Here is a 25,627-nt window from a genome sequence, read left to right as displayed (position 1 = left end):
GGGGCAAATCCTTGCGATCCAGAAGTGGTTAAACCTGCAGGAGGACCGGTGTTTTTATCTATTAATGACTTTACTATTGCTTTAGGCCTGGTTCACATGTATGCGGGTTGGTGGTTCACATGTATGCGGGTTGGCGGTTCACATGTATGCGGGTTGGCGGCCCACATTTGCACAGGCATAGCAGCCCATTGATTTGAACGGGCTGCTATGCCCTCATTTTCCGCAGAAAAAAGGTGCATGCAGCATTTTTTTTAAATTCAGTGGCCTTGAAATCCATCCTGCTTTTGCACCATGCGACTAACCTGCAGTTCCTGCTCTGGCAAGCTTTCTGCATTTTTTGTATACGTGGGCACGGCATTTAAAAATAAACAGTTTGCGTGTGCAGCAACGGCAGGTAAGTCGCATGGTGCAAAAGAAGGATGGATTTCATGGCCACTGCATTTTTTTAAATTCTGCATGCACCTTTTTTCAGCTGAAAACGCAGGCATAGCAGCTCAAGCCCATTCACATCAATGGGCTGCTATGCCTGTGCAAATGTGGGCCCCCAACCCGCATACATGTGAACCAGGCCTAAAGCAATAGTAAAGTCATTAATAGATAAAAACACCGGTCCTCCTGCAGGTTTAACCAATTAATGACTTTACTATTGCTTTAGGCCTGGTTCACATGTATGCGGGTTGGGGGCCCACATTTGCACAGGCATAGCAGCCCATTGATGTGAATGGGCTTGAGCTGCTATGCCTGCGTTTTCAGCTGAAAAAAGGTGCATGCAGAATTTAAAAAAATGCAGTGGCCATGAAATCCATCCTTCTTTTGCACCATGCGACTTACCTGCCGTTGCTGCACACGCAAACTGTTTATTTTTAAATGCCGTGCCCACGTATACAAAAAATGCAGAAAGCTTGCCAGAGCAGGAACTGCAGGTTAGTCGCATGGTGCAAAAGCAGGATGGATTTCAAGGCCACTGAATTTTAAAAAAATGCTGCATGCACCTTTTTTCTGCGGAAAATGAGGGCATAGCAGCCCATTCAAATCAATGGGCTGCTATGCCTGTGCAAATGTGAACCACCAACCCGCATACATGTGAACCAGGCCTAAAGCAATAGTAAAGTAATTTATAAACAACACCTCCTTCAGGTTTAACCACTTCTTGACCACAAGGATTTGCCCTCTTAATGACCAGGCCATCGGATCGGAGCCGAGCGCCAGAACCAGTTATCACCAGTTAGGCCAGACACTGCTTGATGACCTATTTTAGGCCTGGTTCACAGAGTCTGTACTGACTGACTATATAATAATGTGCATAAGTGAACCAAAGCCCCTAAATTCAGCAATGAAATTGAAGTGAGGTGGAAATTTAATAATTTAAATTTAATAATAGAATACCGTGATAATACCGTATACCGTGGCAAAACCTTAATCAATTAATCGCAGCATGAAAATCTGATACCGTCACAAGCCTAGCGGTGACATAGGCGTGCGCACAGGGTGTGCTGGGTGTGCCTGGGCACACCCTAATCACCTAGGGCACATAGCATTGCCAGTGAGGAGATGGGAAAGATCTCCCTGGGACCTGCTCTGCTCTATTTCTCCTTGCCTACAGGTACATGGCCCCGATACATTACTCTCCCTGCTGGCAAACACATGCATGTGTATTTCAACTTTGGGGTGCACACCTTAATGCAATAGGCTGCGCACACCTATGGGCGGTGTAGGTGGAAGCGGCGGTGGAGGAGGACCAGGGCCGGATTAACAGCATCATGGGCTTGGTGCTGAGGATTTTGAAGGGCCTTAAGGGCCGTGCCTTGCCATGCACCCAGAGGAGGAAGGGTGCAGCCATGCATGCCTAATTCAACATGGGATGCTGTCTCTGAAGCCCATAAACACATCCATGCATCGCCAACTGTCCCTCCTTGTCCGGCCTTCACGCTGTGTGGGGAGGTTCTGAGGGTGCTGCCTGGGGAAGCGAGCATAGAAGCCAGACTTCTGTGTTTACAAGTGACAGAAGAGCGGTAACAGTGAATATGGCCAACCCGGGGCCTATATAAAAGGTAGGGGCCTGGAGCTGCAGCTCCAATAGCCCCTACATTAATCTGGCCCTGAGGAGGAGGACGAGGTAGCCAACACTGCTTCTTTTCAAAAATTTTAAATGAGGGTACACCCCAAAAGAGTGAGAAAGAGCAAAAATGGAACAATGGGTGGGTAAGGTCGGTATCCATTGCTATTCTGCATAAGGTACGGAAAAGTCCCGTGGGATCCATGCCTGGTTCATTTTAATGAACGTGAGCTTGTCCACATTGTCTCTGGACAGGCGGCTGCGCTTGTCTGTTATAACGCCCCCAGCCGTGCTAAATACCCGTTCAGATAATACACTGGCTGCAGGGCACGCCAGCACCTCCAAGGCGTAAAGGGCAAGCTCAAGCCATGTGCCCAATTTGGAGACCCAGAAGTTGAAGGGGGCAGACCCGTCATTCACTACATGTAGGCGTGTGCACACATACTGCTCCACCATGTTGGTAAAATGCTGCCTCCTGCTAAGACGTTCCATCTGAGCTGCTGGTGCTGCTGTTTGTTGTGGCGTGCTGACAAAGCTTTTCCACATTTCGGCCATGCTAACCCTGCCTTCTGAGGTGCTGGCGGTGCCCTGGTTGCGTTGGCGACCTCCTCCTCCTCCTCCTCTGCCTTGTGCTTCCACTGTGGCCCCGCTGTCAGATGGGAATGCCAGCAGCATGGCGTCTACCAACGTGCGCTTGTACTCGCGCATCTTGCGATCGCGCTCCAGTGAGTGAATTAAGGACGGTACGTTGTCCTTGTAACGGGGATCCAGCAGTGTGGCCACCCAGTAATCAGCACAAGTTAGAATGTGGGCAACTCGGCGGTCGTTGTGGAGACACTGCAGCATGTAATCGCTCATGTGTGCCAGGCTGCCCAGAGGCAACGAAAGGCTGTCCTCTGTGGGAGGTGTATCGTCCGTGTCCTCTGTATCCCCCCAGCCACGCACCAGTGATGGCCATGAGCTGGCCTGGGTGCCACCCTGCTGTGAACATGGTTCCATCTCCTCCTCCAGCTCCTCCTCCTCCTCATCCTCCTCATCCTCCAGAACTGTGCCCCTGCTGGACAATTGCGTCCCTGGCGTTTGCGTGTGCAGGAACCCACCCTCGGAGCCCCTTGCGAATGACTGCCCTGAAAGCCTTGGAAATGTTACCTCTTCATCCTCCTCCTCCTCCTCATCCTGTGCCACATCCTCTTCCATCATCGCCCGAATTGTTTTTTCAAGGAGGCATGGAAGTGGGATAGTTAAGCTGAGAACGGCGTCATTGCCACTGGCCATGTTGGTGGAGTACTCAAAACAGCGCAACAAGGCACACAGGTCTCGCATGGAGGCCCAGTTAAATTAAATAGCGGAATAGAAAATATGATCCAAAAAAAGTGTATGTATATCACACGTACACAACCACACTGGGCCCCAATTACTATTGTTTGTACCCCTAAAAGGCTAGATGAGGAGTAGGGGGAGTATGGAACAGGCAGCACCCTCAAACCTTCAGAAGTATGAGATGAACCCCAACAACTTGGAAAGGTGGATCTCTCTCACACGTACCGACACAGACTATCCCGCAATTCAATTGATCCTCAAAGGTTTTTATTGAATAGCGGAATAGGAAATATGATCAAAAAAAGTGTATGTATCTCGCACGTACACAACCACACTAGGCCCCAATTACTATTGTTTGTACCCCTAAAAGGCTAGATGAGGAGTAGGGGGAGTATGGAACAGGCAGCACCCTCAAACCTTCAGAAGTATGAGATGAACCCCAACAACTTGGAAAGGTGGATCTCTCTCACACGTACCGACACAGACTATCCCCCAATTTAACTGATCCCCAAAGGTTTTTGATTAAATAGCGGAATAGAAAATATGATCCCAAAAAAGTGTATGTATATCACACGTACACAACCACACTGGGCCCCAATTACTATTGTTTGTACCCCTAAAAGGCTAGATGAGGAGTAGGGGGAGTATGGAACAGGCAGCACCCTCAAACCTTCAGAAGTATGAGATGAACCCCAACAACTTGGAAAGGTGGATCTCTCTCACACGTACCGACACAGACTATCCCGCAATTCAATTGATCCTGAAAGGTTTTTATTGAATAGCGGAGTAGGAAATATGATCAAAAAAAGTGTATGTATCTCGCACGTACACAACCACACTAGGCCCCAATTACTATTGTTTGTACCCCTAAAAGGCTAGATGAGGAGTAGGGGGGGTATGGAACAGGCAGCACCCTCAAACCTTCAGAAGTATGAGATGAACCCCAACAACTTGGAAAGGTGGATCTCTCTCACACGTACCGACACAGACTATCCCCCAATTTAACTGATCCCCAAAGGTTTTTGATTAAATAGCGGAATAGAAAATATGATCCCAAAAAAGTGTATGTATATCACACGTACACAACCACACTGGGCCCCAATTACTATTGTTTGTACCCCTAAAAGGCTAGATGAGGAGTAGGGGGAGTATGGAACAGGCAGCACCCTCAAACCTTCAGAAGTATGAGATGAACCCCAACAACTTGGAAAGGTGGATCTCTCTCACACGTACCAACACAGACTATCCCCCAATTTAACTGATCCCCAAAGGTTTTTGATTAAATAGCGGAATAGAAAATATGATCCAAAAAAAGTGTATGTATATCACACGTACACAACCACACTAGGCCCCAATTACTATTGTTTGTACCCCTAAAAGGCTAGATGAGGAGTAGGGGGAGTATGGAACAGGCAGCACCCTCAAACCTTCAGAAGTATGAGATGAACCCCAACAACTTGGAAAGGTGGATCTCTCTCACACGTACCGACACAGACTATCCCGCAATTCAATTGATCCTCAAAGGTTTTTATTGAATAGCGGAATAGGAAATATGATCAAAAAAAGTGTATGTATCTCGCACGTACACAACCACACTAGGCCCCAATTACTATTGTTTGTACCCCTAAAAGGCTAGATGAGGAGTAGGGGGGGTATGGAACAGGCAGCACCCTCAAACCTTCAGAAGTATGAGATGAACCCCAACAACTTGGAAAGGTGGATCTCTCTCACACGTACCGACACAGACTATCCCCCAATTTAACTGATCCCCAAAGGTTTTTGATTAAATAGCGGAATAGAAAATATGATCCCAAAAAAGTGTATGTATATCACACGTACACAACCACACTGGGCCCCAATTACTATTGTTTGTACCCCTAAAAGGCTAGATGAGGAGTAGGGGGAGTATGGAACAGGCAGCACCCTCAAACCTTCAGAAGTATGAGATGAACCCCAACAACTTGGAAAGGTGGATCTCTCTCACACGTACCAACACAGACTATCCCCCAATTTAACTGATCCCCAAAGGTTTTTGATTAAATAGCGGAATAGAAAATATGATCCAAAAAAAGTGTATGTATATCACACGTACACAACCACACTAGGCCCCAATTACTATTGTTTGTACCCCTAAAAGGCTAGATGAGGAGTAGGGGGAGTATGGAACAGGCAGCACCCTCAAACCTTCAGAAGTATGAGATGAACCCCAACAACTTGGAAAGGTGGATCTCTCTCACACGTACCGACACAGACTATCCCGCAATTCAATTGATCCTCAAAGGTTTTTATTGAATAGCGGAATAGGAAATATGATCAAAAAAAGTGTATGTATCTCGCACGTACACAACCACACTAGGCCCCAATTACTATTGTTTGTACCCCTAAAAGGCTAGATGAGGAGTAGGGGGGGTATGGAACAGGCAGCACCCTCAAACCTTCAGAAGTATGAGATGAACCCCAACAACTTGGAAAGGTGGATCTCTCTCACACGTACCGACACAGACTATCCCCCAATTTAACTGATCCCCAAAGGTTTTTGATTAAATAGCGGAATAGAAAATATGATCCCAAAAAAGTGTATGTATATCACACGTACACAACCACACTGGGCCCCAATTACTATTGTTTGTACCCCTAAAAGGCTAGATGAGGAGTAGGGGGAGTATGGAACAGGCAGCACCCTCAAACCTTCAGAAGTATGAGATGAACCCCAACAACTTGGAAAGGTGGATCTCTCTCACACGTACCAACACAGACTATCCCCCAATTTAACTGATCCCCAAAGGTTTTTGATTAAATAGCGGAATAGAAAATATGATCCCAAAAAAGTGTATGTATATCACACGTACACAACCACACTAGGCCCCAATTACTATTGTTTGTACCCCTAAAAGGCTAGGAGTAGGGGGAGTATGGAACAGGCAGCACCCTCAAACCTTCAGAAGTATGAGATGAACCCCAACAACTTGGAAAGGTGGATCTCTCTCACACGTACCAACACAGACTATCCCCCAATTTAACTGATCCCCAAAGGTTTTTGATTAAATAGCGGAATAGAAAATATGATCCAAAAAAAGTGTATGTATATCACACGTACACAACCACACTAGGCCCCAATTACTATTGTTTGTACCCCTAAAAGGCTAGATGAGGAGTAGGGGGAGTATGGAACAGGCAGCACCCTCAAACCTTCAGAAGTATGAGATGAACCCCAACAACTTGGAAAGGTGGATCTCTCTCACACGTACCAACACAGACTATCCCCCAATTTAACTGATCCCCAGAGGTTTTTGATTAAATAGCGGAATAGAAAATATGATCCCAAAAAAGTGTATGTATATCACACGTACACAACCACACTAGGCCCCAATTACTATTGTTTGTACCCCTAAAAGGCTAGGAGTAGGGGGAGTATGGAACAGGCAGCACCCTCAAACCTTCAGAAGTATGAGATGAACCTCAACAACTTGGAAAGGTGGATCTCTCTCACACGTACCAACACAGACTATCCCCCAATTTAACTGATCCCCAAAGGTTTTTGATTAAATAGCGGAATAGAAAATATGATCCCAAAAAAGTGTATGTATATCACACGTACACAACCACACTAGGCCCCAATTACTATTGTTTGTACCCCTAAAAGGCTAGGAGTAGGGGGAGTATGGAACAGGCAGCACCCTCAAACCTTCAGAAGTATGAGATGAACCCCAACAACTTGGAAAGGTGGATCTCTCTCACACGTACCAACACAGACTATCCCCCAATTTAACTGATCCCCAAAGGTTTTTGATTAAATAGCGGAATAGAAAATATGATCCCAAAAAAGTGTATGTATATCACACGTACACAACCACACTAGGCCCCAATTACTATTGTTTGTACCCCTAAAAGGCTAGATGAGGAGTAGGGGGAGTATGGAACAGGCAGCACCCTCAAACCTTCAGTATGAGATTGTGTTCACTGTACCCCACAAAGATTGAGTTCACTGCACCCCACAATGATTGTGTTCACTGCACCCCACAAAGATTGTGTTCACTGCACCTCACAAAGATTGTGTTCACTGTACCCCCCAAAGATTGTGTTCACTGCACCCCACAAAGATTCTGTTCACTGTACCCCACAAAGATTGTGTTCACTGCACCCCAAAAAGATTGTGTTCACTGCACCCCAAAAAGGATGTTGTTCACTGCACCCCAAAAAGGATGTTGTTCACTCCACCCCAAAAAGATTGTGTTCACTGCACCCCACAAAGATTGTGTTCACTGCACCCCAAAAAGATTGTGTTCACTGCACCCCAAAAATGATTTTGTTCACTGCACCCCAAAAAGGATTTTGTTCACTGCACCCCAAAAAGGATGTTGTTCACTCCACCCCAAAAAGATTGTGTTCACTGCACCCCAAAAAGATTGTGTTCACTGCACCCCACAAAGGATTTTGTTCACTGCACCCCAAAAAGATTGTGTTCACTGCACCCCAAAAAGGATGTTGTTCACTGCACCCCAAAAAGGATTTTGTTCACTGCACCCCAAAAAGATTGTGTTCACTGCACCCCACAAAGGATTTTGTTCACTGCACCCCACAAAGATTGTGTTCACTGCACACCAAAAAGGATTGTGTTCACTGCACCCCAAAAAGATTTTGTTCACTGCACCCCAAAAAGATTGTGTTCACTGCAGCCCAAAAAGATTGTGTTCACTGCAGCCCAAAAAGATTGTGTTCACTGCAGCCCAAAAAGATTGTGTTCACTGCAGCCCAAAAAGATTGTGTTCACTGCAGCTCACACACAGAAAAATGGATGTGGATCACTGACACCTGCCTATCTCCAATCCCACACCACACAGCAATATCGATTGTAGTTTGTAGAACACAGTTTCCCTAAAATTCAGCAGACTCTGTCCCTAACAGGATTGAGAAGAGATCGTAGATCAGGATTGAGTGCAGATTCACCCCACCCCCCACACAGCAATATCGATTGTAGTTTGTAGAAGACACTGACCCTATATAATTCAGCAGACTCTATCCCTAAAATGCCTACAACTCGCCCTGCCTAAACACTCCGACCTGTCCCTCAATTCTATCCGGACACAAATGGTTTTTTCCTGCCTATCTTTCCCTAATCAGCAGCCAGCACGTTGATGTGTGCTCTGTCCCTGAATCTAAGCAGCATAATGACGCCGCTGCGGCTGCCTCGAACTTATAAAGACTTGGTCACATGCTTCAGACGGCCAATCACAGCTACTGAGACATTTGCAGGCATGGCTGGGATGGCTTAAGGCACACCAGTTAAACGATTGTTGATTGGCTGTTGAAAGCCCGCCATGAAAAGAGCGCCAAAGCATGCAAAACCCGGAAATAAAACGACCGAACACGGATTTTTACCCGAACATACAGTAAAGTGTCCGTGTCCGTGTTCGGGTACAAAAAATCCAATTATTCGGTACGAACACGAATAATACAGTCCGTGTTCGCTCAACACTAGTCTTTTTATTAAAAGGCACGAGCCACAGTATTTGTAACGGCTGACTTTAATCTATATATTTATATATAAATATACATATACAGACCGAAGAAAAAAAAATGAAACATTGGGGCTGCTTTACTAAAGTTTGAGAATCACTTCAATTATCTAATCATGTAAAAATATATCTTTTTGTTTATTTACTCCATCTGCTCATAATTGGGTAACAGGTGAATTTTTACACATTTTATTGTGTAAATATTCCTAAAGTGTTACTAAACCCAGGACCCTGCATTCACTATATTTGGTCTCCTACAGTACACAGAACATGAAGATGCAATTATTTTAGTAAATATAAGCTGATAAATACCTTTTCTCATCAGCAGTTAGAGCAGTCTTGTGACTTCTATCAGTGTCTGATTAAATCTTGTAGGAGGAGTTGTCATTCTGCTCTGACTCTCCTCTAAGGCTGCAGGGCCCCTGACCCTCTATCTGGACAGTGCTGATTGGCCCTGTGCTGATCACATGCATTCTTCCAACAAAAAAAAAATACTCTCTAGTAAAACACACCAAACTGAGCATGTGCAACTTGTCCCCTAGCACCTGTTCTATCAGGAGATGGTTTGAGGACTGTGAAAGAGTGGGAAGATCAGAGAAGACAGGATCAAACAGCCTTTTTACATAATGCAGAGGATTAACCCCTTAGGCTCCACAACGAGTATAATAAGAATGCTTTACTGCATATACACACTGATTTTACTGTTGTGGGTTTAGTAACACATTAAATCCTTTAATAAATCAAGATCATTGTAGATCATTGTAAATCAAGATCATTGTATCAGTGTTTCTTACATGTTTTAATATAGACAGGAAACAGGTGTGTGCCATTTGGAGCTACAATAACTGCCGAGAGGAGCTATGACATGGACAGGGCCTTGTTCTTCTTTATATAGAACAGACATTTATGAATGAAGGCTGCAACAGTAGCTTTCATTCATAAATGCACAGTGGGACTCAGATGTCAAACTGTCAGATCACACCTGTAGATTACCGTTAAAACATCCCCACCCCCTTCTTCACAAAAATGACATCAGCACTAGGGATGATCGAACTTTTCAAAAGTTCAGTTCGACCAGAACACCCGAACTTCCTGAAAGTTTGGGTCCGGATTCCAGAACCCCATTGAAATCAATGGGACCCGAACTTCGGTAATCAAAAAACACCATTTTGAAGCCCTAAAACCCAATAAATGCCCCTAAAAAGTGCCTAGGGTTCTGGGTCATGCCCCAGGGACTATTAATCACACAAAAAAAGTTCTTAAAAATTGCCGTTTTTGGTAGAGAGCCAATTATTGAAAAGATTATTGAAAAAAAAAATGAGATTTCTTTGGATTTAGTGTCTGGGGGGTCTAAAAAGTGTACCTGTGAAGTTATAGCTCTGTAGCATGTCCAGAACCAGAAAAAAATATACTTTTTCTTAGAATTTTTATTAGCGCAGGGATGGGGTTCAGCTCCTTTCACACCTGGGCGTTTTTGTTTCAGGCGTTTATTGGGCATTTTTTGGGCGTCTTTGGAGGCAGGCATGACATCTGAACTTCTGTATAGGGGTATATATACACACACACATATATGTATATATACACATACACACATACTGGTGTGATAGGAGGGGAACCCCATCCCTGCAAATTATTTCATTAGCGCAGGGATGGGGTTCTGCTACTTTTACACCTATATGTGTGTATGTGTATATATACATATATGTGTGTGTGTGTGTGTGTGTGTATATATACCCCTACACAGAAGTTCAGATGTCATGCCTGCCTCCAAAGATGTCCACAAAAAAGCCCAATAAACGGCTGAAACAAAAACGCCCAGGTGTGAAAGTAGCAAAGCCCCATCCCTGCTCTACTGCAATTCTAAGACAAATGATCTTTTTTCTCTGGTGGTCACCCTGACATGGAAGAGTTTGGTCACCCTGGCATAGCAGTCAGAGTCAGTTCACCCTAAACTACACTACGGTCACCCTGACACTTAACACTTTCCCTACAGAAACTAGATTATTGAATCTAACTATAGTGGTATATAGTACCCTAACTACACTAGATATCCCTTTCCTCACACTAATAATTGCCAAATTACACTTTTGCAGCAGGAGTAACAGAACGGCTTCCACTCTCTTCCATAGCCCCTGTATTACAGTGCTAGAGATTTGGCAGGGCTATGTTATATACTGGGGGGCGTATTCACTACTGATTGGCCTCTGGACCCCCTAGTCACTCCAATCACATTCCTAGCATCCTCCTGCCCCCTCAATTGGCTTTTACTGATGTTTCTGGTCCAATTACTGGCTTTTAAAGCCCAGTTCCTGTCCCATTGCATTTTGGTCGGTTCTGGTTGCCGAATTCCGAACTTTTTCCACAAACTTTTTCCAAACCGATGGTCGACCCGAACCGTTCAATCATCCCTAATCAGCACATAGATCTGCATGCTGATATGAAATTGTCCTACATTTATTAGTTAAACAAACATTTTTTTTTTTGCTTTCAGTGATGTAGCACCTTCCTAGTATAGGATGATAGGTAAATTTAGTTTGGCTCGATGTGTTATCAGAGAAGTAGTGATCGGTTGTTATGGCTCGCTCGTGGTTTCACAGGCTGAGGATTTGATTGTTTCCCCATGTCTACGAAGGAAGCTTCCAAAGCAGAGAGTAGGAAAATTCATATGACTGGCCTGAATATTTACTATGCCCTGGCCAATCCCTGGAGAGGTGTGCCCAGTAGGTGGTCAAGAAGGTGGTAAATAGTTTGAAGCCCTGAAAAACAAATACAATCAAATATGGTGGCACCGACTGCCACCAGTACTAACTGTGTTTCTCCTTTTATTTATAAGGCTTCTGCCCCTTTATTAGTGCTACCCACACTACAGTGATACCAAAAAACAAAGTGTATGTATATTCATAAATCTAATTCAAGAAGCTCATAAATCAATTAAACAAAAAAGAATGTAAATATTATAACATATCCAAACAAGTCATTCGTAGCATGAAAGTCCATACATGGAAAAGAACAACCAGACACCGTGCTCCTTTAGGAGTTATAGTGCTCAAATCCTCCAAATATTGTGCTTCACCGGGTGAAAAAATGTATACATATGCTCACCAGAACCTTTCTGCCACCAGGTGACCATTAAGCAGAAGATAAACAGGTCCACTTCTCAAAGGAACAAATCCCACTTCCCTAGCAAGCTTCTCTCTTCTTACTACCACTTTGTGCGACTACAATAATAAATGCTCCAGGAGGGACCACAAGAGAGTAGTATATAGTGTAGTCTATTTCCTGATGAAGCGTGGAATGCGTGAAATGCATAGAAATATGAGCCTGTTACTAAACTTGCAGAGTCATTTCCCAGAGTACCCGAATGGTGGAATGCACACCAGATTGTAGCACAATTATTGAACATTGCGAGACAGCTGGGAGCTACAAATGCTGAACGCATGATTTTACTGCTAATATGTGAGTGTGTCTGCTTTAATTTATGAGCTTCTTAAATTAGAATTACGAATACACACACACTTTAGCTTGGCTTGAAGTGTCCTTTTTTGTTTTTTGAAGCCCTAAAAAGACTGTTCTTTCCCCATTAGGGATGGTTCTGTGAGTTTCAGCTTGCACTTTACAACTGAGTTGCTGTTCTGCTGGGCCTTAGCTGTTGCTGGGCTAGAGGCCTGGGATTATCCTGAATGTGAGGGCTGGGCTTTTCTACTGGAGGATTGAGTCTGTGGATGTAGTAGTTTTGTGATTCATGAGAAAGAGATCCTGACTGACTGCCTGTGTAAGGGGATATCAGTACGGTGACTTGCTCATAGATATGCGCATGTGCATTGCATTGCTAATAGAAATGAGCATAGGCGCATTGCTAATATAAATGTGTGTGGACGCATTGCTCATTGGAATGTGCATGTGCGCACACCTGTGCACGCACACGTAGCATGCCCACAGTTTCTGGCGCCAGATGGGCTATTTAAGGAATGATCTTGCTCACTGTCTGTGATGATTGGTCTTCAGCTTACCCTGCCTGACTTCTATTGATGACCTGGCTTGTTACTGATCTGATCCTGGATTCTGCTTGTATCTCTGGCCACCTGTTCCTGACTTTGGCTCCATTCCTGACCATGCTTCCGTCCAGGGCCGGATTAAGAGCATCATGGGCTTGGTGCTGAGGATTTTGAAGGGCCTTAAGGGCCGTGCCTTGGCATGCACCCGGAGGAGGAAGGGTGCAGCCATGCATGCCTAATTCAACATGGGATGCTGTCTCTGAAGCCCATAAACACATCCATGCATCGGCAACTGTCCCTCCTTGTCCGGCCTTCGTGCTGTGTGGGGAGGTTCTGAGGGAGCTGCCTGGGGAAGCGAGCATAGAAGCCAGACTTCTGTGTTTACAAGTGACAGAAGAGCGGTAACAGTGAATATGGCCAACCCGGGGCCTATATAAAAGGTAGGGGCCTGGAGCTGCAGCTCCAATAGCCCCTACATTAATCTGGCCCTGCTTCCGTCTATGCTTCTGTACCTCGTTGCTCACCTGCTACCAGTGTTGCCAACCGTCCGTATATTTACGGACAGCCCGTAAACACAGGGCACTTTTCTCCTGCCCGTAAATGCCCGTAGCAGGAGAAAAGTGCCAGTAAAAATGGCTGTGAACGGCTTAGCTCGGAACTGCGCATGCGCAGTTCCGGAGATTCCCGAGAAGATGATCATCATTCTGAGTGATCCGACACTGCATTCGGCCGGCAGGGCGGGCCGAATGCTGGGCTGGGGGCGGTGACGGGTCTAGCAGAAGCTGTGCGGCGCCCTGCCCCTTACTGAGAGTGTCAGTGGTGATGTCATGGCGCATTCCCGCTCCCGCCATATCGTTGCAGGAGCCGAGTGGGTGGAGCTGAGGACTCGGAGCTGGATTCTACACAGGCGGCGTGGCACGGCACGGCACAGACAAGCACAGTAAGTACATACATAGCGATGTCACCATCTCAGTCACTGCTGCTGCACCCAGGATGACCTCCTGTCCCAGGACTAATCCTCCCCTGCGATCTGATCTCTCGAGTGTCCCATAGGAGATAAAACTACACAGTGGAAGAAGAGGCACATCGGGAGATGTGATCGGTGGGCGATCAGACATAGTACATAGCGATGTCACCATCTCACTGCACCCAGGATGACCTCCTGTCCCGGGGACTCAATCATCCCCTGCGATCTGATCTCCTGAGTGTCCCATAGGAGAAGGAGATAAAACTACATTAAAGTGGGGACCCTGCCTTCTGTATCCTACAATGAGGTCCCCCTATTAGTGTCCATTCATTGTCCCCTCACAGGGGATCCAGTCCAGATGACATCCTAGGCTGGTGACACCCAGGCCATTTCCTCCTCACCATCAGCAGATAAATCTATAAGGATTGCCCATGATCACAAACACTGCCATTGTACAGTATTTTGTCGCTCAGTGATGAAGATTCAGCTGCGCCTTGTGTAGTCAGCAAAATCGCTGAAGTCACTTCACACCACAAGTTCTGTGTTCCTGATGCATTTCTCTGAGCACCTCCTGTACCATGTCCGCAGTCCCCGACCATCTCCTGTACCATGTCCGCAGTCTCTGACCACCTCTTCTACCATGTCCGCAGTCTCTGACCACCTCCTGTACCATGTCCGCAGTCTCTGACCACCTCCTGTACCATGTCCACAGTCTCTGACCACCTCCTGTACCATGTCCGCAGTCTCTGACCACCTCCTGTACCATGTCCGCAGTCTCTGACCACCTCCTGTACCATGTCCACAGTCTCTGACCACCTCCTGTACCATGTCCGCAGTCTCTGACCACCTCCTGTACCATGTCCGCAGTCTCTGACCACCTCCTGTACCATGTCCGCAGTCTCTGACCACCTCCTGTACCATGTCCGCAGTCTCTGACCATCTCCTGCAGTATGTCCGCAGTCTCTGACCACCTCCTGTACCATGTCCGCAGTCTCTGACCACCTCCTGTACCATGTCTGCAGTCTCTGACCACCTCCTGTACTATGTCCGCAGTCTCTGACCATCTCTTGTATTTTATCATGTCTGCAGGGGAGTCTGGACTCTGGAGAGGAGTCAAGAGTGAGAGCACCGCCGGGATGGGGGTCATGGGAGAAGTCAGATGTGTGGGGCCTGCGGAGTGGAGACCAGAGCCGTCTGACTGAGCCCTGCACAGTGCACCTGAGAGGAGGTCAGTGACAGTGCCGCCAGACCAGTCTGATGGGGGGGGGGTCACTGATGTAAGGGGGCATTGATATAAAGATCCCTCTATATTAGTAACCCCCCCATATCTTAATGTATTCACTCTGTGGAAAGTGGTCTCTGGTCACCAGATTGCCCCCCACATCAGAGTTCCTGGCGTTCCCCTTTACATCTGCAGGATTCTCCCCTTACAGTGCGAAGGGGGAACTCTGCGGACCCTGATGTAAAAGGGAACTCTGATGTAAAGGGGAATGCAGTGGACTCTGATATAAGGCGGTTTCTGGTCACCAGAGCACCCACTTAAATCAGAGTTCCCCCTTAAATCCAGATCTGCAGCATTCCTCTTTATGTCAGAGTTACACTGTAAGGGAAATCCTGCACACTCTGACATATGGGGGAACGCTGTGCTGGCTGGGTTATATTAATCTGATCTTCATGTAAATGGGGAAATATGGTTTTTGACTTTTGTTTAACCTCAACACTTTGCTAATAGCACTATCTACATGTTTATAGTTTAAGTATTGATATTTGCACGGTTTAGCACTGAAAACAGCCTGTATATGTACATTTTTGCAGTGCCAGTAAAAAATTGGTGCCGTCCGTAAATTTTGGACGTTCTGCCAGTAAATTTCCCTCCGGGGGGTTGGCAACACTGCCTGCTACTGACCTTGGCTACCTCCGTAACCTCACTCCTGCTTCGGACTTGGCATCATACCACTTCTGAGTGCGTGCTTTGGCTATCCTTTATAAACGCTCCAGTCATCGCAGTGTGTTCCTACCTAAAGCCTGTTGAGAGCTTCGACATACCACGCTTCCAGAACCTGCAGTACATGCAGAGTGCTCTTTTAACTTCAGCTGCTCCAGTGTGCATCACATTTGCTCCTGGCCTGATGTCCTGACTGACTTCTCAAGCCTGCATCTCCTGCTGCAGGTTCTGCTATCAACACCTGCCAACACTCCTATTCCTCCTCTCCCTTGGCACCATCTGTTCCACCTTCAGTGGGGCCTGGGTTGGAGATACAAGAGAGGCCAACCTCGTCAATTCAGTCTCCTACCAGGTACGAGACAGCCTGCAACTTTACAGCACCCTAACATTATTCCTTTTGCCATACCTCCCAACTTCTTGAGATGGGAACGAGGGACACCTATTAGCAAAAGTATGTAGGCATAGGACACACCCCCTGTCACAACTCCCTTAAAAGAGAATTGTACAAAAAATGATTAGTTAAAACCCACAAGTGCTTTTTTACCACTAATATTCCTTTATACTGGCTTTTAAAATGTACAAATGTAGCAATTTAGAAATGGTGTCAAAGGTTTAGCACTGTGAAACACTTTTTGAAAGAAAAAAGTGCATTTTATATTTAACTATATAGAACAGACCAAAATGAGGGACAAATAAGGAGGAAAGCGGGACAGACGGATATTGTTCCAAATCAGGAACAGTTCCTCAAAATATGAGACAGTTGAGAGCTATGCTTTGCTACTACCAGATGCCAGAGAGATTTGCCTTATGGATCCCAGCTGCAAAGCTTTTGACTGTCCCTAAAGCTATTTTATTGTCCCCAGCTATGAGACTTCAAACTAATCATATGAGAGCTCATGGTTCCCAGCTGTGAGAGCTAAACTTTACTATCTTTACTGAGAGAAGAGGGTCCTCCACTTAATGTGCTGAGTATTTTAGAGTATCCTATATCCCAATCCCTCTCCTGTTTGTAACTCTTCTACCAATAAAATACTAAAGAAAAACCCCTAGACTTCTCATTTGGAGCCAGAGTGAGCGGATTGTTGCTTAAGTACCTGGCAGCCTCTGCACTGTTTGGGAAAGAACCAGTTAAATGCAACGGCCCCTGTGGGGTAGATTTACACTTATAAGTACTGTTTCTCTACTCCTTGTTTTAGTGGGACACTGTTGTTGCAGTAACTTCCCAGAATTAATTGTCGCATGACCCTAAATGTTGATACTGCTAGGTGCACCGCCCAACCCCTCCAGCCATCGCCACTGTCAGCTTCTCATAGAGTTTGACAAGCTCTCTGCAGTGGGGTTGGAAGGGGCACCTGTACCCTCTGCTTCCAGCTCAATGCCAGAGTCCCACACACCGCAGCTCAATGCCGTAAAGTGATATTAAACAAAAAATAAATAAATAATAATATTGTGCAGCTTACTAATCCTTAAATGTGGTGGCTGCATTCAATTCCTTTTTTCCTTTATTTTCCATGGTAATCTGGCCAGTAACACATGTCCTGTGTTGGGGTATCTGTAATCTGGATGAAGTAGTAAAACAGATACCTTCGGAGCAGCATTGTCTGTCTGGAGAGAGGGTAGCGTTAAATGCACTAGGAATCCTAGATGAACTTGACCAGGGGTCTCCAAGCTTCCTAAATACAGGGCCAGTTTTCTGTCTTTCAGACTTTAGAGGGGCCAGTCTATGGCCAATGTTAGTAGAAAATTCCCCAGCAACGATGGGAGTCCACAATTTCTCATGCTTGGTAGTCAGTGCGATTTTAAAAAATGTGGTCCTTAGAGGAGTAAAAATACCCCATGATTGCTATTAGTGGCAGGAACAGTGCACCATCGTTGGTGTCAGTGGGAACAATGACGCTCAATTATGGGTATCAGTGGGAGGAATAGTGCCTCACTGTTGGTGTCAGCGAAAGCAATGGTGCCTCATCGTTTGTGTCCGTAGGAGGAATAGTGCCTCAAGGGCCTGACAAGGGCAAGCAATGGACCACATCCAGCCTTTGGGCTGCAGTTTGGAGACCACTGGACTTGACTAACAAACTGAAGCTAAACTCCAGCTAACAATTTTTAATCACTTACAGCAAATAGTTGCTCTCCTTTTGAGATAGATTTTACAAGTGAATAAAGCCCAACCATTGTAAGCACCCCGGTCAACTCTCTAACCCCTACTTTTGCTGTGCAGTTTAGTCTGATAAAGGAAGTTGAAAAAAAGACTTACTGGCTGGGTCACCTACTGAAATAATGGGGAAAAAAAGCCTAAGAGAAGAAAACTAAAGCAAACACCACATCTAAGAATTGGTAAGCTGTTTATGGGTTTCATACTGCTTTACCTCTGCATATGAAAAGGCTTCTTTGCAGTAAGAGCTGTGAAAAAAAGGTCTGCATGTTTTTCTAAATTGCAAAAAGTAAAAATGATTATTAATATTTATAAGAAGTAACACGGTTGAATCGCATCTTGGAAGGATCTTTTTTGGGTTCCTCTGGATCAACTGTAGGTTTAGAATTCTGAGGATGCAAGGTTTTTAATTGATTTATTTTCATCTTTTGGGTGAACTTGATGGGCATGTCTCTTTTTTCAACCATTTTATTACATTTCATAGCCCTTTTTCTGCCAACTGTATGCAAATATTTGACAGCACGGAGGTAGGGCTTATCCATGTTGGCACATTTATGTGTCACTGTTTGTCCTCAATATCACACTCTAAGCACTGTGTGAGGTTCAGGAGCTGGTAGGATGAGCTCTTGATTACATAATCACTGTGAGAGGCAATCACATTGATTACATGATCCAGAAATATGGTGTTGTGTGAGCGGGAAAACCTGTCCTTAAGTTTTCTATTAATGGCCAGCCAGGCAGCCAAGAGGGGTTAAAACAGTTGTTCTCAATCAGGGTTGAACCTTAGGATTCCTCCAGAGGTTGTTAGGGGTTTCCTGAGCTGCAGCTGACTGACCTTCCATCTGATGGTGCCAAGACAGTTCCATGACTAATGCCGCTTGGCAGAGCAAACAGCATTTATTTTTAACTGACAGCAAGAGTGGTTCTTCCCACTAATCACCAATGTAAGGGGCACAACTCCCACTAAAAAACCGATGTAAGGGGAAAAAGGTGCATAATTCCCACTAATCATCAATGTAAGGGGTATAATTCCTGCTAATAACCAATGTAAGGGGTATAATTCCTGCTAATAACCAATGTAAGGGGTATAATTCCCACTAATAACCAATGTAAGGGGTATAATTCCCACTAATAACCAAAGTAAGGGGCATGATTCCCACTGATCACCAATGTGGGGGACATTCTCCACACTATGCTCCAATTAACTGATTGTATCAGAGAATCCTGGAGGTCTAAAATTTATTTCAAGGATTCCTCTGGGGTAAATAGAATGAGAACACGTAGGTTTAGCGCCCATTCAGACTGGCGTGACACTACTTGCTGGGGCGACCTGTGAAGTCAATGCAAGTTGCCTCCAGGTTGCCCCAAAGTAGTACAGGACCCTTTTTCTAAGTTGGAGCGACTTTTGTCGCTCCTATTAGAATGGGTCCTTTACTACTCAATGGTGAGCGACCGACCGCGACTTGTCAGGCGACTTGGTGTGAATGGACCCTAAAACAAATTCAACACAAGACATAGACTCTTTATTATGCTGTGACACAGGGAATATATTCAGACCTGATGGAGCCACTGAATGATACATTTAATTCTAAAGGTTATATTCTGTAAACAGCTATAATTGAGGGGCAATGGGCATACTGCTAGAAGGTCATTTTTCATACAAGGTCGGCTCTATGAAGTGGAAAATTCAGGGAGTATTTATTTTATTGTTTTTTTTTTTTTTTTAAGGCAATGTCAACACAAGGCATTGACTTCTAATTAAATACTGACATGATTAGTAAGAATCTTCTCAGACCTGAAGGAACCTCGGATTTTATTGTAAAGGTTATGTCCTTTGGATGCTGATTATTCCTTAATTCCCTGTGGTTGTAATACCACCTTGAGATCTGAGAAAAGGACAGCAGCAGTGAAGCATGTAACTTTGGAACTGCTGAGATTCACAGTCCTACTAAACACAGTCCACTGGACAACAGAATACACAACGACCATAAATTTAAGGTACAGCTAGAAAATAGGGTAGAGGTAAGCTTCTCTTTAACAAAATGAGTCAAATGATTTAATTATGCTCAAAATAGTTTTCAAATCTGCTGAGATTATAAAAATAGTGTTACCTGGTACTTGTATTAAAAAAAATAATTGAACACATTTAGGCCATAATCAAAGCTGCATAAACAATCTGCACCATCTTTTAGCAGTATATATATATATATATTTTTTTTAAGTTAAGTTAACCACTTAAGCCCCGGAAGATTTTACCCCCTTCCTGACCAGGGGGTATTTTGCGATTCGGCACTGCGTGACTTTAACGGACAATTGCACGGTCGTGCGACGCTGTACCCAAATGAATTTGACGTCCTTTTTTTCCCACAAACAGAGCTTTCTTTTGGTGGTATTTGATCACCTGTGCGATTTTTTGATCATGCGCTATAAACAAAAAAAGAGTGACAATTTTGCAAAAATAACAATATTTTTCACATTTTTTATATGAAATTTTTGGCCAATTTGTTTTCTGCTACCTATGTTTGGTAAAAAAAAAATCACAATAAGTGTATTTTGATTGGTTTGCGCAAAAGTTATTGCATTTACTAACTAAGGGACAGATTGCTTGCATTTTTGTTGTTTTTTTTTTTAACGCGTAATGGCAGCAATCTGCGATTTTTTTGCGGTACTGCGACATTGCGGCGGACAGAACAGACCCTTAACTGACATTTTTGACACTTTTGGGAGTACCAGTGACATTACTACAGTAATCAGTGCTATACATATGCACTGTTACTGTAAAAATGACACTGGGAGGGAAGGGGTTAACTTTATTGGAGAGGGAGGGGTTAAGTGTGTCCCTAGGGGCGTGTTTCTAACTGTCATTGGATGTGGCTAGTGGTGTAATTGCACAGATCAACGGTCCTACATAGCAGGACCGAGTGATCTGTGCTTTTACACAGGGGAGAGTGACAGGCGGCTTTGTTTACACTAGCCGCCTGCCTTTCTCCCTCTCTGCCAGACGATCGCGAGTGATCGGCGGACATCGGGACCTCCGGCGGCGCGCGCTCGCCCCTTATTTGCTCCCAGGCTAGTGACGTACCGGTACATCACTTTGCCTGGGAGGGGCTGACCTCCGCCGTATTTAGTCGGGCGGCGGTCGGCAAGTGGTTAAAGTGGTTGGAGTTAAAGTGGTTGGAAAGGATGATGTTTTTTCCTTACCTTCATGCATTGTATGCATGAAGGTAAAAAAACCTTCAGTGTGTAGCTCCCCCATCAGCACCCCCTAATAAAAAAACCTAAGCACGATCCCGATCCAGCCATGTGCACAAGACCCGAGGCTCTCCCAGGTCTCTCCCTCCTGATTGGCTGAGATGCAGCAGCGGAAGCCATTGGCTCCTGCTGCTATCAATCACAGCCAATGAGGCGGGATCGGGGGACGGGGCTGAGCCATGCTCTCTGTGTCTTATAGATATAGCGCCAACAGTTTGCACACCTCCACACCCCCTCCTCTTTACATTATGGCCACTTTTTTTGGGGGGCGGGTACCTAGCTTTGATAGGCACCTACTGCCATGGTGATCCAAGCAGAATTTTTTTACCTGCAGCCTTCTGGGACACATCACAGGTCCCTGAAAGCTGTGGGACCTTTCAGAAAGGGCAGTGCGACACACACATGCACAGTGGGAAGCCAGCTATGAAGCCGCAAGGAGTCGGCTTCCCACACTAGACATGGCAACACTGGGGACCTAAAGACTGGCAAAGAACCGGCCCAGGTGAGGATGGCGCTGAATACCTGGACAGGTAAGTGTGCTTTTATTAAAAATCAGCAGCTATAGTATTTGTATCTGCTGACTTTTATTTATTTATTTATTTGGGGGGGGGGGGTGGTGGGGGGGTTGAAGATCCTTTTTAGAGACCATTTCATCAACTTAAAAAAATGCAGCTAAAAGTAGGGAAAAGTCCAGTATTTTAAATTTATATTTGCAGTGTTTTCCTTTTCATAACTGATTTTCATTGACTTGCAAATGTGCCTTTCAACTTGCTAGAAAATGTGACCGGGAAAAGTCAGCTTCCAAGCGCAGCCCCCTACCTCCTTGGATGTCATCAACATCTACTTTTCTGGGAGAGTACAATTGATTTCTGTGCTGGCCCAGCTCTTCTACCCTGCTCTCATCTGCCTACATAAACTTTTTATATCGCTGCCTGTGGCAGGAGGGAAGGGGAAAACTATAGAGTGTCACTTGAGTCTATTGGGGCTCCTGACATCACATTCAAGCTGGCACCCAGCAGTAGTCTCAGACCTTTTGAATGTCCAGACAAGCAGATAATAAGGATGCATAAAAAAAAAAAAAGTTAAAGTGGTATTAAACCCAAATATAAAAAATGGTATGTATTACAACTTACACATCCTTAAATTGGGTGGTTGCATTCCTTTTTTAGGCCTTTTTCTCTTTTTATTTTTTTCACCTGCTGAACAGGCCAGTAACACAATTCCTGTTTTAGGGTGTCTCCACTCTGGAAGGAAGAGCAATAGAGACACCTGTGGATAGCAACATTGTCAGTCTGGGGAGAGGGTAGTGTTAGATGTTCTAGCAGATTAGCAGTTATATAAACTTATGGGAACTTACTGTTGAAATTAATGGTCTAGTGAGAGGGTCTCTTTATTAAAGGAGTATTGCCAAAACCACAAAATTTGTATGATAAAATTACTTTTTGTCATTTTGTCTTGGCTTTCAGCTCCACTCCTGCCTGAAGCCCAATTTATGGGCGTTCCTATCGGGGCAGGCAACAAGTTAACTGTTTGCTGACTGCTCTATAACACATTTTTTTGGAAATAAAGAGAATCAGCGCTCTGATCCTTTAAAGCGATGGACCACTCAGTAAATATATACAGATGTTGAACTTGAAGAAATGAATATTAAAAGGAATAGATGATGCAGGGTTAAAATCAAATCACAGTGATTATCCGCAGCATAGCGTGAAAGGTAAAAAGAAGTCACTTGATTTGTGACGCAACGCGCCGGGAAAAGCCGTACTGACGTCACTTTCAGGTCTACGGCCGAGACCGGAGTTTACCGCATCGGCGGCTCTGTGTTTGTTCCACGCATTATTCCTTGCTAAACTGTAAGTGACCTGCATTTTTTATTAAAGTTTACCCTGAATTACTACACTATGAGAGTTTCTCTCTTATATCCCAATCGGAGTGAGTGATTGACATATAGTGGGTTAATGAGGATATCGCCTAAATAAGGAAAGGAGTGTATGATATACCAGTGCTGAGATTCGTATATATATATATATCCTGAATTACCGCATAAGGTTTGGAGATACAAATATTGCATCCGTTGGAGAAGATTAAGAGGTCCGATACGGGGAAAGATTGTACCCAAAGCTCATTTGAGTGTAAATGGAGGTGAGCGACCATTACACCTAATGTTAGATTGTTAGCTCACCTACTCATGCACCTGGCTGTCACCGGAAGCTGGTGACGTAGGTCTACGTAGCCAGACCTTAACGAGCCACTTTGCCGCAGTAACAGCACAGTGAGCAATGGGCAAGTGGTTAAAGTAACGCAGTGTCACAAATGGCCTGGTCAGGAAGTTTGGCTATTCGAAGTAAACCTTTACCTTATTTACCAATAATTACTTTCTACCGAGAACATTTACTAGGTGAACAGCCTTTGTTCCCTATAAAAAAAAAAAAAAAAACAACCCATCATATACTAGTTTTCCATGTTTGAGCACCAATTAAGGGCTGCTCTAGAATTATAATCACTTTAAGCACGTTACTTAATAAAGATATTATAGTCCAGAATCAGATAAAGGTAATGCATCATGTTTTCTTTTTGTACGATATTTATCAGTAGCTGGCTTTTTTATATTTTATAATTACAAATACAGTTTTCAGCAAAGTGCCATTCCTTTGTTTTTGATGTGAGAGATGATATGCTTTATCCAGAACTGAAATTAGCCTTTCACACAGCTGTCATTTTAATTAATGTATTGTAAGGACAATGTTTAACAATTACAGCATAAGGTCATGGAGTTCCAGGTCTAATTACTATGAGTTATTGAAAAAATCAAAAATTTGGATTGTTACGCAGTATCCAAGCTGTGCCTGACAAACAGACAAATAATTAAGCAGACAGACAATTCAAAAAAAAGAAAAAAAAAAAAGAGAAACATGTTGGATCTAGTTAATTATTACAATGGCCACTGCTCACCTGTAAAATCTGTAAACATGTAGTGTAGAAGTTTTTTTTTTTTGGCACACAACCCGTTTCCTACAGTGTGTTTGACTAAAGGATAAGAAGCTCTTCACTTTGCCAAGTGAAATGTCACTTGCCTTAGTAAATAGGGTTAAGCTGTGTTCCTTTCGAATATTCAATAAGGTGCAAGCGAAAAACATTTTTTTTTTTTAAATAGATTTTTTTCTGGCATATAATTGGGTTGTTATATTAAAAGGAGTTGTAAAGGCAGAAGGTTTTTTTATTCTAATGAATTCTATTCATTAACCACTTGCCGACCGCCGCACGACTATCTACGTCGGCGGTCAGCCCCTCACAGGCAAAGTGACGTAGGGCTACGTCACTAGCTTGTGAGGGTCTAGGGAGCGAGCGCGCGCCGCCGGAGTCGCGCTCCCACTCCCGCGTGGTCACGGTCCCCCCCGCGCGTGTGACCGGCGGACCCGATGTCCGCCGACCAATCTGCGATCGGCGGGGGAGAGGGAGAAAGTCAGGCAGCTTGTGTAAACAAGCTGCCTGTCATTCTCCCCTCTGTATGAGAGATGATCATATGGATCTACTATGTAGATCCGTTGATCACTCTGCATACAGCTGAAGCCACAGCCAATCACAGTTAGAATAACGCCCCTAGGGACACACACAGCCCCTCCCTCTCAAATAAAGTTAACCCCTTCACTACCAGTGTATTTTTACAGTAACAGTGCATATGTATAGCACTGATTACTGTAGAAATGTCACTGGTAACCCCAAAAGTGTCAAAAATGTCAGTCAAGGGTCCGATCTGTCCGCCGCAATGTCTCAGTACCGCAAAAAAAATCGCAGATCGCCGCCATTACGCGTTAAAAAAAAACAACAAAAATGACAAAAATCTTTCCCTTAGTTAGTAAACGAAATAACTTTTGCGCAAACCAATCAAAATACGCTTTTTGTGATTTTTTTTACCAAACATATGTAGCATAAAACAAATTGGCCGAAAATGTTAAAAAATTTTGATTTTTACATTTTTTTGGGGGGAATTTCATATAAAAAAAAGGGAAAAATATTCCTATTTTTGCAAAATTTACGCTCTTTTTTTGTTTATAGCGCGTGATCAAAAAATCGCACAGGTGATCAAATACCGCCAAAAGAAAGCTCTATTTGTGGGAAAAAAAGGACGCCAAATTAGTTTAGGTACAGCGTCGCATGACCGCGCAAATGTCCGTTAAAGTCACGCAGTGCCGAATCGCAAAATACCCCCTGGTCGTTTAGCAGCCAAATCCTCCGGGGCTTAAGTGGTTAAGACAAAAAGTTTTCTGTGTGTAGCAGCCCCCCCCCCCCAGCACCCCCTAATACCTACCTGTGCCCCCTCTCTATCCAGCGATGTCCACGAGTCCCTTTGGCCGTCCAGGACTCTCCTGATTGGCTGAGACACAGCAGCGGTGCCATTGGCTCCTGCTGCTGTCAATTAAAGT

The 25,627-nt window shown here is 44.6% G+C and overlaps 1 protein-coding gene across 1 annotated transcript in view; it reads right to left on the bottom strand.

Annotated features, from left to right (window-relative positions):
* The window catches only part of KCNIP4 (potassium voltage-gated channel interacting protein 4), an 888,341-nt gene that overhangs the window by 650,297 nt on the left and 212,417 nt on the right, over window positions 1–25,627 (bottom strand). The gene's annotated exons all lie outside the window — the stretch shown is intronic.

The sequence above is a fragment of the Pelophylax lessonae genome, assembly GCF_965119305.1.
Source record: "Pelophylax lessonae genome assembly, chromosome: 1".
NCBI classification, from domain to species: domain Eukaryota; kingdom Metazoa; phylum Chordata; class Amphibia; order Anura; family Ranidae; genus Pelophylax; species Pelophylax lessonae.
Note: the sequence above shows the minus strand (reverse complement) of the source record. Positions and strands in the feature narration are given on the sequence as shown.